This window comes from Lactuca serriola, chromosome 2 (assembly GCF_051521515.1).
Source record: "Lactuca serriola cultivar US96UC23 chromosome 2, Lser_US96UC23_V15, whole genome shotgun sequence".
In the NCBI taxonomy this organism is placed as follows: Eukaryota; Viridiplantae; Streptophyta; class Magnoliopsida; order Asterales; family Asteraceae; genus Lactuca; species Lactuca serriola.
In genome coordinates, this window is record NC_136409.1 from 216,586,249 (window position 1) to 216,598,146 (window position 11,898).

The window sequence follows — 11,898 nt, forward strand, 5'->3', positions numbered from 1 at the left end:
CAGGATTTCGGAAGTCAAATTTGATGTGGCGAGGCATTTGAGTATTGCATTCTTCTGGACCACAAAGCTCCAGCAAAGATGTGAGCATTGATTTCACATCCCATTTTCCGACACATGGTCTTTCTTCCTTGTGTATTTTGTTGCTTGCCCAAATTTGGACCTATACAATAACAGAATATGAAATTATGAATGAGTTTGGTTACCAGGATTTGGGAATTCCATTCCATGACTAGGTTTACTTACGATGAGGGAATCAAACATGGAATAGCCATAGGGACTAACGAGAATGATAACACCGGAGACATCAGAGAGACTACCCAGAACGATAATAAGCTCAGTGGAAGAGGTGGTTAGAGGTGCTCTCCAGTACGACTGTTTTAATTTGATATTCAAAGGTGCAAAGCAACGACAATGGGGGAGAGAGGGTGGCCGCTTGTGGTGGTTCACGGCGGTGGGGGTCACCGGTGGGTGGTTGAGGGTGGCAGTCCTTGGTTGTCCCTGTTTCTTTCTTCGATTTGTGCAGTAGATTGACGAGAGGGGGAGAAAAGGAGGTGAGGTGGTGATGTTTAAATGGTCTGTGTGTGTGTGTGTATGTGTGAGAGATAGAGAGAAAGAGAGAGAGAGAGAGAGAGAGAGAGAGAGAGAGAGATGGGGTGGGACCTTTGCATATTAAATACCATTTATTTATTTATTTAAAAAAAAAGTAATTGCAAAACCTCATAAATAGTCCCTGTGTGGTGAAATGCCAAAAATGCCCCTGACTTAACGGCCAAAAGCTAACGGAGTTAGCCGGAATGACCAAATGTTAAAAGTTTTGATACCACAGGGACCATCTGTAAGATTTTTTGAACTTAAGGACTAAACTTGATATTTTTAAAAATTATAGGACAATTTTTAAAGTTTTATCAAATAATAATAATAATAACTAGATTTGTGACCATTTCTTGTGAGGGGATAAAAATAAATAAATAAATAAAAAACGAAAAAAAAAAAAAAAGAAGGCTCTAGACTATGGTAGACCCAGATCAGCGTAGGGACCAAGTCATTGACTTCTGGCTCTGGTATATAAACCCGATAATACGCATCAGATGAACACAAATACTTCTATCGAGATCAGACATCCTCCTCCACCCTCGCTGCCTGTAAGCACCAAAAGTAAGGTTTTATATATTTGATAAGTTAATTTGCTTGCGTTTATATTGCTTTAATGAATTTGGGTGTATGTGGATTTAGATCTGATTGCAGTTTAGTTTTTATTTTATCATGCTAAAACCAACATTTTAAATCCGAATTGATGCGTTTTAACTTTTAAGCTATAGTGAGGAAAATTAGGGATTAAGATCCGAATTCATTGAACTTAGATAGCATTGTGATATTTTTATTGAGAGATAGGTGTTGTTTGTTTTGTACTTCTGTTGAATAGGCTGAATTGATGATGCTTTTGTTTGATTTAATTTTTGGGATTTTAATTTTCTTGGATTCTGATGTGGATTTGCATTTACTGATGCAGAAACTTCATCCCCTTCCTCTGCTGTCGAGTTTTGAGCTTCTTCCTGGTTTGAATATCTCCTTTACAGCTAGAATACTAATTCTATTTCCTGATCTATCTTTGTATTTAATATTTGTTGTATATATGTCAAATATAACTATGGATCTGTATTCATTTATTGCTTCTAACATGATTTTGTGTAACCAAATAGATAGTGCGCTCGAGAGCCATCGACAATGTAAAACTGTATGTATGCTTGATCTTACCTTTATACTATAAGATTGTCTATATATTTATACTGTTTTCTTTAGTGTTCTCAAGCCGGATTTGGATCCGAATTCATGAATAGGTACTGTTATCAGTAATATATGTTTTTTTTATGACGTTTCATTTTTATTTGATGTATCTGTTTTTTTTTTAGTTAGCCATATATATTATATTATCTGTTTATCTATTATCTATGTGTTTCTGTCCAATCGATTATTATTACTTGATTTCTAGTTTCCCAGGGATTAATTGATAAAAAGTTTAATGGCCACCAAGGTAAGTCAAACTCAAACATAAAAGGTCATATGTTTTCATGAATGTGTGTCAGTGTGTGTATAGGTAGGTTTTGCAGGAAGCAGAAGCTGTTTTGTTTTCTTACACGACAATATGGCATGTGTTTTGGTTTTATTTTGGATTTATTCAGCAATATTATTATTATATATACTCTTCAAAATCAAAGATGGCGACCTCAGCAACAACAAGTGATGTTCAAGTCATACCCTTTCATAACTGTAAAGGATGCATAGACAAGATGAAAAAGGCATTCCGTAAACTTAATGGTGTGGAGTTGATAGAAATGGACCCTGAGATTGGGATATTTACAATTTCAACCCTTGAGAATCTTGAAGGAATCAGGGCTGCACTTCAGAAGAAATTCCGTAAGAAATCTTTTATTGTGTTGCCAGGGCCACTTCCACCGCTGCCACCACCAACTACAGAACCATCGGCTCCACCCATGCCAATAACTCCCGAAGAAGATTACTATGTTATTGGTTATCCTATTGACTCAACAACTACCGAAGAAGATTACTATGTTATTGGGTATCCTGTTGACCCTTAATACTTCGGAGGATGATTATCCAATTGGTGTTGTAATTTTTTTTTTTTTTTTTATGATTGTTTATTTTTTATGTATACTTGTGATTTACAATATGTAGAGTGTGATCCGTAGGGCTATGGGGTTGTTCTTTTTTGTATTTGAATAAATGAAATAAGATTATGGAAGATGGAAGACAAAGTTGAATAGCTTTACCTCAAATTTGGGAGTTGTATTAGGGCTTGTTCTTTTTTGTTTGAGAGAGAAGTAGATGGTTTTCTGGGACGAAGAGAAAGGTGGGATAACGACAGTTGGGGTTAAGCTACATATGAATGAATACAAAACTTGTCTAATACGGAGGTTATAAAACATCAAGCCATAAAGAAATTTAGCGGTTACTCGTGAACCGAACCATTGTTATCCGTTTTTATACGATTCTGTTTGGTTTTTTAAGCAATTTGGTTTGGTTATAATTGAGAAACCATCAAAACATGCTCATTTTCATAATGGGTATTTTGTAAATGGTTATAAGTTGAGTAAATTACACGAATAGTACTTATGGTTTGGGGTAATTTGTGTGTTTGGTTACTAACTTATTTATTAACTCAAGAAGATCTCTATTGTTTGTTTTTGTTGTGCGTTTGGTCTCTGTCTTACCTAAAAATATTATTTTGCTCTTGATTTTTTAATTTATTTAAATAAAAACACTCCTAACCCCAACCGCACCTCAACTTATCTTACCTAAAAAAGACAATTTTAATTTATTTAAATAAGGGTATAATAGTCCTTTTAGGTAAGACATGGACCAAGCACGTAACAAAAACAAACAGTAGGGACCTTTCGAGTTAAAAAATAAATTAGAAACCAAACGCGCAAATTACCTCAAACCATGGGCACAATTTGTGTAATTTACACTCATAAGTTCCACACTCAAGAATACGGTGAGGGTCGGACGACAAATAACTTTGGAGTTTGTGTTAGGGGGGAGACATATAATGTCGAACAAGAGTCAGAGTATTACGAAGTGTTATGGCAGCAGGTCTTCGACTGTTATACTATTTAATTGTATTTAGTTTAATAACAAAGGTGTAAAAGTCAACAAAAACAAGTGTTTAATATATCATACCCTTCAATGACAAAGGAGACAAAAAATAAGCCGGTGGTTATCAAGACAAAACTATTGAATTACAAAATTGGTGTATTGTTGTAATCAGAAGCAAAGTCCTTTTAGGTTGCCCTCATAACTAAAACTTGATTAGAATAACATTTATAGAAAGATGATGATTCATTAGATTATTATATGATTAATAAACTAATTGGAAATTGTAAGGAAATGATTTGTTAATATATTGTATGATTAATATATTAATTGGAAATGGATGGTTGATTTATTAATTTATTATGTGATTAATAAATTACTAGGAGTTCAATTGATAAAATAAATTGATTTGTTAATTTATATGGTTGATAAATTAATAAGAAATTATTTAGAACTAGTTAATTATTAAATCATAATTAATCTAGAATTAATTTGAGATTAATTGAAATTAATTAAATGTGTAATGGGTAATTATAATTGTTCAATAATTAAACAAAAGAATCAATTCTAGAACCATCCAAGGGGTGGACAGTTTTAGGAGCTTCATTGGGGTTTCCATAAGCCTCTTGGATAAGGAAATGATTTAGATTGGGATTAAACTCATTCAAATCTTGTTTGGTCTTTAAGTTACCTAAACTATAAATATGACCGCTTATAACCTTATTTTCATTCATGCACTTCCCATAAGCATTAGGAACAAAATTTTCCTCTCCTCAATTTTCTTCTAGTTCTATGTTTTGAGTGTGAGCCATTAGAGACATCATATTTTTGGTGTTCGCTTTCTAAGCTCTTCAAAGGAAGGATTGAAATGATTTGTTTACTACAACAAATCAAACGTATGTAACCCTAATTCTTGTGTTTTTGTTTATACTAGACTTTCAATTAGGTTTTGTTAGTTTTATTATTCATAGTATGTTGCATTCAATGTGTATGACATAGATCCTTTAGGTTTCATTTCCCTTAAGTGTTAAGTGAAATTCAGCAAGCACATAGTTCTTGTAACCCATAAAACTCATTAGTGGTATCAAATATTATGTATGTCTAAAATTGATTGTACATAAGTTGAAACCAGTGTTGCAGAAATCGGCCTTGGCGGCCGATTAATCGGCAATTAATTGTTTGGCGGCCTCAAACCGATTACGATTAGGGTGTTTGGCAGAAATTGGTCAAAATCGGTCAAACTCGGGCTTGGCGGTCCTCGGCGGTTATAGGTGGGAAATATTTAAAAAAAATTTAAAAAAATAATTTTCAAATATTACACCAAAATTTTAAAATTTAAAATTTTTAAGCTTACACATTTTAAAATGTTATACTAAAATTTTAAAAATTCAAAATTTTAAAATTTAAAATTTTCAAATACTTAGTTTTTTAGGAAATATTAATTTTTTAAATAATTTTATTAATAATTTAGGGTCCCCGATTAATCTCCGCCGAGTCTGATTAATCGTTTATCGTCAGTCATCCGCCGAGCTACCGCCGAACGATTTTTACAACCTTGGTTGAAATTGAACAAAAAGGATTTCCCGAAAAAAAAAAATACAACTCACGACATGAGCAGAAGGGTCTCACGACGTGAGATTAGTCTAAAACAGAAATTCAGGATGTTGCTACCTAATCTGATTTGTGTGGTTAATTTTGGTAATTATCTAGTTTTAAATCTGTAAAAATCCGATTTTTGAATGCACTAGATAATTAAATAAAAACCCTAAATATTATGTAATAATCTTGGAAAGATAATATTTAATTATAAGATTAATTAAATTAATTATCCTGATGGATTTAATAAAAAATTTAATTATAAGATTAATTAAAAGATAATTATAAATCTATGATAGGTTTAAATGATTAATTAAGTAATAGATTGATTAACATAATTAATTTTAAGTGTCTAAATGATTAATTAAATACTCGATTAATTTAGATAATTAATTATAAACCTAGTATTTTGAAATGTTTTAAAATACATCTTATACTATATATGATTAAAAGTTTAATGTATTATATGTATAAGACAAGTCAGTTAAATCGCTAGATTTGACATCTAAAATTTGGGAGAAGAGATAATTCAAATTTTAGATGTCAAATCAAGACAATAAAGGTCTTTCTCGTTCTTATGGAAATGGTTTTCCTCAACATTCTAGAGATGGTATTCCACTTTCAAATCAAGGTGAAAATGTTTTCCCTTTCTTAGGAAATGGTAGAATTAGACATAGTCTTTATTCAACTCTTCCACCTCCTCCTCCTCCTGTGACTTTCTCAACGTCACGAGTTGAAAGATATGAAACTACTCATGCCCTATTAGCATGTAAACATGCAGATCGAAATTCTATGTGTACATACGTTCTGAAAATGAACTCGTACATTGACAAGTTGGAAAGGATGGGTATCAAATTCTCAAAGGATCAAGCCAATGATTTGGTTCTTCTTTCGCTTCCTAAGTCATATGGTCAATTCGTTGAGAACATTCATATGAGGAATCTTGATGTGACCATAATTTAGTTGACCTATATGTTGATGGTTGCTTAAGCATAAATGCTTAAGAACACAACTAAAGCAGAAATGCTTATATGGTCTAATTCCAAAATCCCAATGAGTTTATTTGTTTCTACTACCAATTGAAGGGACATTAGAAGCGAAATTGCCCAAAATACTTGAAAGATCTTATAGATAGTAAAGTAAGTTAGTGTGACTCTAGTTTTGGTATATCCATTATCTAACTTGTAATATCCCAACAATCGCAATAATTTTTTTATTTTTAATTAAAGTAAGATCATTGTTTCCAACCAAAATCCAAGTCATAAGAAACCAATGTTAAGCACAAATATTCCAAAATCAAGTTATCATAATATCTCCAAAACATGTCACTGAATGATGTGTACGATCACGCATTTGCTTTCCCCTGATCATCTAAAGTAACTGAAGCATAACACTTCAAACGTAAGCCAAAGCTTAGTGAGTTCCCCAAAATACCACCACACAAACATATAACAGCATGCATACAGGGCCCACATCCATCAGGCTAGATTACCCCTTAGCCCAAAGCATGAGTCTGGCTTGCCTTTCTGGACCACAGTTCATGTCTGGATTGCTACCGAACCCAAAACATAAGTCTGGCATGCCTACCCGATGCACAAGTTATGCTTGGCTTTCTCCCAGGTTTGTTGGCTTCTGCATAAAGTAGCATTGTCTCAACCCAATCGCACTATGTCGACATATGCAACTGATAAACACATGACAGAAACAAATAAACATGCATATCTTAATATATCACTACAACATAGCAACATCCTAAAGTAGAATACATAATCTACTAGGCCGACAATGGTTCCTTCGACCCCTAGGTACAATGAGGAAACTCACCTCACAGTCTGAAAAGATAGCAGAAAAGAACTTTGCTTCAAATGTCAACTCTATAGGTCACCTATACAAAAAACAGTGACCTAAACTCAAATTACAACTCAAAATAACCAAAATGCCCATAATTCAAACTTGGTCAAACCCCATGTCAAAGGTCAAAGTCAGTAAGTCAAAAAATTCAAGGGAAGGTTAAGCTGGTTGAGTACACCCTGCGCATTGAGCTACTATGCTGGGCGTAGTTGCAACTCATGCAAAACCACGGGACTCTAACCCGATACGTGCAACGTACCTATTGTTACACCTATCATACTCCGTCTGAATGCAAATCTTCATATTAAGAGCATATTCTTTAAATACCTTTCGTCCAAACTCAGATCTAGACCCATAACAACATTCTAAGTCATAAAGTTTCCACCTTTATGACTTTCCTTGGCTATACAAGGTCTAAAAGCTAAAACCCTAACTTAATAATCCATTAGGACATCATAACTCTTGAATATAAGGGATAGAAGGACCAAGATCACATTTTTACGGTTCCTAACACATAAAAATGTCAAAAAGGACAAATCTTCTGGTTAGAGTAATCCATACTCATGAACACCAAGCTTATGGTACCAAAATAAACACAAACTCAAGGCTAATAAGATCTAAGAAAATAACTCATCAAGTTTCAGACTTTATGCCGCCAAAGGGTGCTTTAGGGTGAAACACATCTAGATCCAAAATGCCTTGAGCTTCCAAGATGATTACATTTCCTCCTCCTTCCTTTAAGAACACCAAAAATGCACTCTTAAGCTAAAAAAGGCTCACACAAAGGATTATGGTTTGTTAGGGACAAATTGAGAGATGGAGGCTGATGAGGGTGAATGTCTTAAGAAGTTAATGATGCTTAAATATGGCTCAAACCCTAAAAATTAGATTTTGGGCATCAGGCGTCCTACATATAATGGATCCATGGGACCAAATTGCAAGAAAAATCTACTTTGGGGTCGCGAACAACTCAAGATAGTGCTCTCGCATCTCCGCCTTGGGTTATCAAGTCCATTTGGAACCCTTCTGATGTTACCTTTGAACATTAACCAATGATACCACTTTGTTGCGGAAGGCCTTCGTCTTCCTATCCATAACTTCCACTGGCCTCTTAATGTCGTTCAAACGATCATCAACCTGAATATCGTTCGATGGGACCACTACTGAATCATCACCTATACACTTTTGTAGCTGAGAAACATGAAAGGTGTTGTAAATCTGACTAAGCTCCTCAAGCAAATCCAAACAATAGGCTACCCTGCCTACCCTAGATAATAATCGAAAGGGCCCAATATATCGAGGCCCCGACTTACCCCTCTTCCTGAAGCGTATTACACCCTTCCATGGTGATACCTTCAGTAGCACCATATCGCCGTCCTTGAACTCCAACTCAGATTGATGCCTATCGGCATAACTCTTCTGCCGACTCTAAGTTGTCTACAACCTTTGCCTGATCTACGGAATAAGCTTTGTCTTCGGAAGAACTACCTCGGTCTTACGTATAACCTTATGACCGACCTTTCCCCAACAGACTGGGGTACGATACTTCCTCCCATATACGTAAGACCGAGGTAGTTCTTCCGAAGACAAAATTTGGACTTATGTTCCTCCTCCAACACATTCTGCCTGATCCCACCAAAATTTGGTACCCAAACCCAGCAACATCGGGTCAATAATCCATGACCATCAGTAGAAAACCTATCAATATCACCCCTAATTCGCTCTTGTTTCCAATTCTCCTTCTTGACTCCATCGGCTTGAGCCTCCCTAATCAAATCCAGAAGTGGCAAATAGATCAAAATCGTTATACATATGCTCCTAACAGAAGGACTAGCTGACCTGCGACTCAAAGCATCAGCGCCCATGTTCGATTTTCCCAAATGATAAAGAATATCACAATCATAATCCTTTACTACGTCAAGCCATCTATGTTGCCTCATATTTAGATTTGGTTGATCCATGAGATATCTCAAACTCTTGTAATATGTGTATATGGTACACCAGACCCCATATATATAATGTTGGCAAATCTTGAGGGAAAACATCACCGCCCCCATCTCCAAATCATGAGTATGATACCGAACCTCATGCGACTTCAGCTGCCTAAAAGCATATACAATAACTCTCCATTGCTGCATGATGATTGTCCCTAAACTAGTAATAGAAGCATCATAATGAACAACAAAATTGTCCACACCCTTTGGAAGGATCAACACCAGGGTCTCACATAACTTTTGTCTCAGTGTCTCGAATGCAGCCTGCTGCTTAGGCTCCCAATAAAATTCCACGGCCTTCCTCGTCAAACGAGTGAGGGGTACAATAACCTTGGAGAAATCTTGAATAAACCTTTGATAAAGCCCTACTAAACCTAGAAAACTCCTGATCTTCGAAGGAGTCTTTGGGACGTCCCACTGCATAACTGCCTCAATCTTGGCCGGATCGACCAAAATCTCATTCTAGTTAACAAGGTGTCCTAAGAACTGTACATCTCGTAACCAAAACTCACACTTCGTGAACTTAGCATAAAGCCTCTCCCTGCTTAAAACTCCCAACAACTCTCGAAGGTGCTCCTCGTGTTGTTCCCTGGTCTAGGAATAGACCAGGATATCATCGATGAAAACAAAAACTAATCGATCAAGCATCGACCTGCACACTCGATTCATCAAATCCATAAATGTTGCAGGCGCATTCGTGAGCCCAAACGACATCACCACGAACTCATAATGATCATAACGAGTCTGAAATGTTGTCTTCTCCATGTCCTCCTCTCTAAACCTCATATGATGATACCCTGACCTCAAATAAATCTTGGAGAACCAAGATGCACCCTGCAGCTGGTCAAAGAGGTCATCAATTCATGGAAGTGGGTGTTATCAGAGTGTCGCAACGCCTAACAAACAAATATTATAAATAAAAATACTACTCAAATGAACTGGGGGTAGTACAAGAAAGCAGGGTTGAATCCACAAGGACAGGTCCTAAGGTTTATGCCTCTCTTGCGTAAGGCACTCACTAAATTAATAGTAACTAGAATGAGGGGGGATTTTTTGACTTTTAAAACTAACTTAGACATAAATTTACAAAAGAAAATTTCAATTTAAACACTATAATAAAATTCAGAGGGTAAAAGCAATTCAGTTTCTTGGTGACTCTCCTAATCATGCAAATAACCTTCAACACGATACTTGAATTGTGTATTGTTTAAACTGGTACTAAAAATTATTAATAAGCTCTAACAATTTTCTTTTACTAAAATGTTTAACCAAAACAAGCTCTTTGAATTAAACCTTACTTTTAACTGAATTAACCAAATACGCTCTTGATTAATTTAGAAAAGTAGCATTAGACACAGTGTGAAATTCCCAGTAAACTCCAATACTTCTCACAAGCTCGGAAACGTAAAGAATTTTTCGATTAGTTTACATTAGATTTAACCCTAACACATGATTAATCTAATATTTGTTACTTTTACTTATTAATAAAGACAATTATGGATCTATATGAATCAGATAACTGGAATGATTTATTAACAATTAAAGTGGCCAACAAAACCTGAATCAAAATCAAACGTTCAATTAAGCATAAAACTAATCAAACTAAACAGTAAACACAGTAAGAAATTATGCTTAATGATTACTTGCACAAAAGTTGAGTCGTTTGCGAAACTAAAATCTAGGGGTTTTAGCCTAACATGGATAAAAACGAATTACTACAAGTAGAAGCAAAACCTAGATGATTAATCCTACTAAACGAAAAAAGAAACTGAATCATGTTCTTCAAATCTGTGTTTGGCACACAAAATCCTCTGAAAATCGTCTCCCAGCTGTCTGGAATCACAAATTTAGTCACTGGGGTGCTTTCAGAAGACTTTTATACATCTAGTCAAAAAGCAGCGAAAATATTCGATCACATATATGATAAATGTGATTGCATTTTTCGTGAAAATGAGTCCCGGAGTGATTTAATGTAATATGATGCCATTTTGAAACTTTTCAGGACTTCAACGCATTTCTGCGACGCATATGTTGATTTTGTGATCGCATTTTTTGTCTTCTTTGCTCACCTCGAATTTTGGCACGCAAGAACCATGAAGCAAGTGTGCGAACAATTTCTGAGATCGCATATATGACAAATGTGATTGCATTTCTTCCATTCTGCCTCGTTGTGGTTGCAATTTTTCCTTTCAAGCTATTCCTAATCATCCCTCGGCATCCTTCCTTAATTCCATCTCCAATCAAGCCCCTAGAACGCACCTTAAGATGTCATATGTGTCAATGTGCTCCAATTTTCCCTGAAAATCATAACAAAAGTGAGTAGTACATGAATTCTAGAAATATAATGAGAAACACAAAATTTATAATAACATTAGGTAGATACTTAGATTTTTATAAAAAAAACAAGAAAAACATGTTAAAAGATGCATATAAAATGCATCGAACAGTGGGTAATGGTTCTTTACCGTTAACTTGTTCAACTCCCGATAATCAATACACATGCGGTGGGACCCATCATTTTTCTTCACAAATAAAATCGACGCTCTCCAAAGCTAACTACTTGGTCTGATAAACTACTTTCCGAACAGCTCTTGAAGTTGATAGGATAACTCTTGCATCTATGGCGGTGCTAATGTGAACGGCGCCTTAGCAATCGGAGCTGCACCGGGAACCAAATCAATCATAAGTTCAACTTGCCTATTAGGAGGCTCACCGGGTAATTCCTCCAGAATCACATTTGGGAACTCCCTGACTGTGGGCACACCTGAAACCGAAACCTCCTTCCCAACCATAGTGTCAACCATATACGCGAGGTAACCCATACACCCATGTTGTGGATACTTTC

The 11,898-nt window shown here is 35.4% G+C and overlaps 1 long non-coding RNA gene across 1 annotated transcript; it reads left to right on the top strand.

Moving 5' to 3' along the window:
* Positions 1-1,039: 1,039 nt before the first annotated feature.
* On the top strand, positions 1,040-2,795 carry LOC145088515 (uncharacterized). Its single transcript, XR_013701166.1, has 2 exons — positions 1,040-1,155; positions 1,511-2,795. It is a non-coding gene; the product is annotated as an uncharacterized LOC145088515 (long non-coding RNA).
* Positions 2,796-11,898: the final 9,103 nt, after the last annotated feature.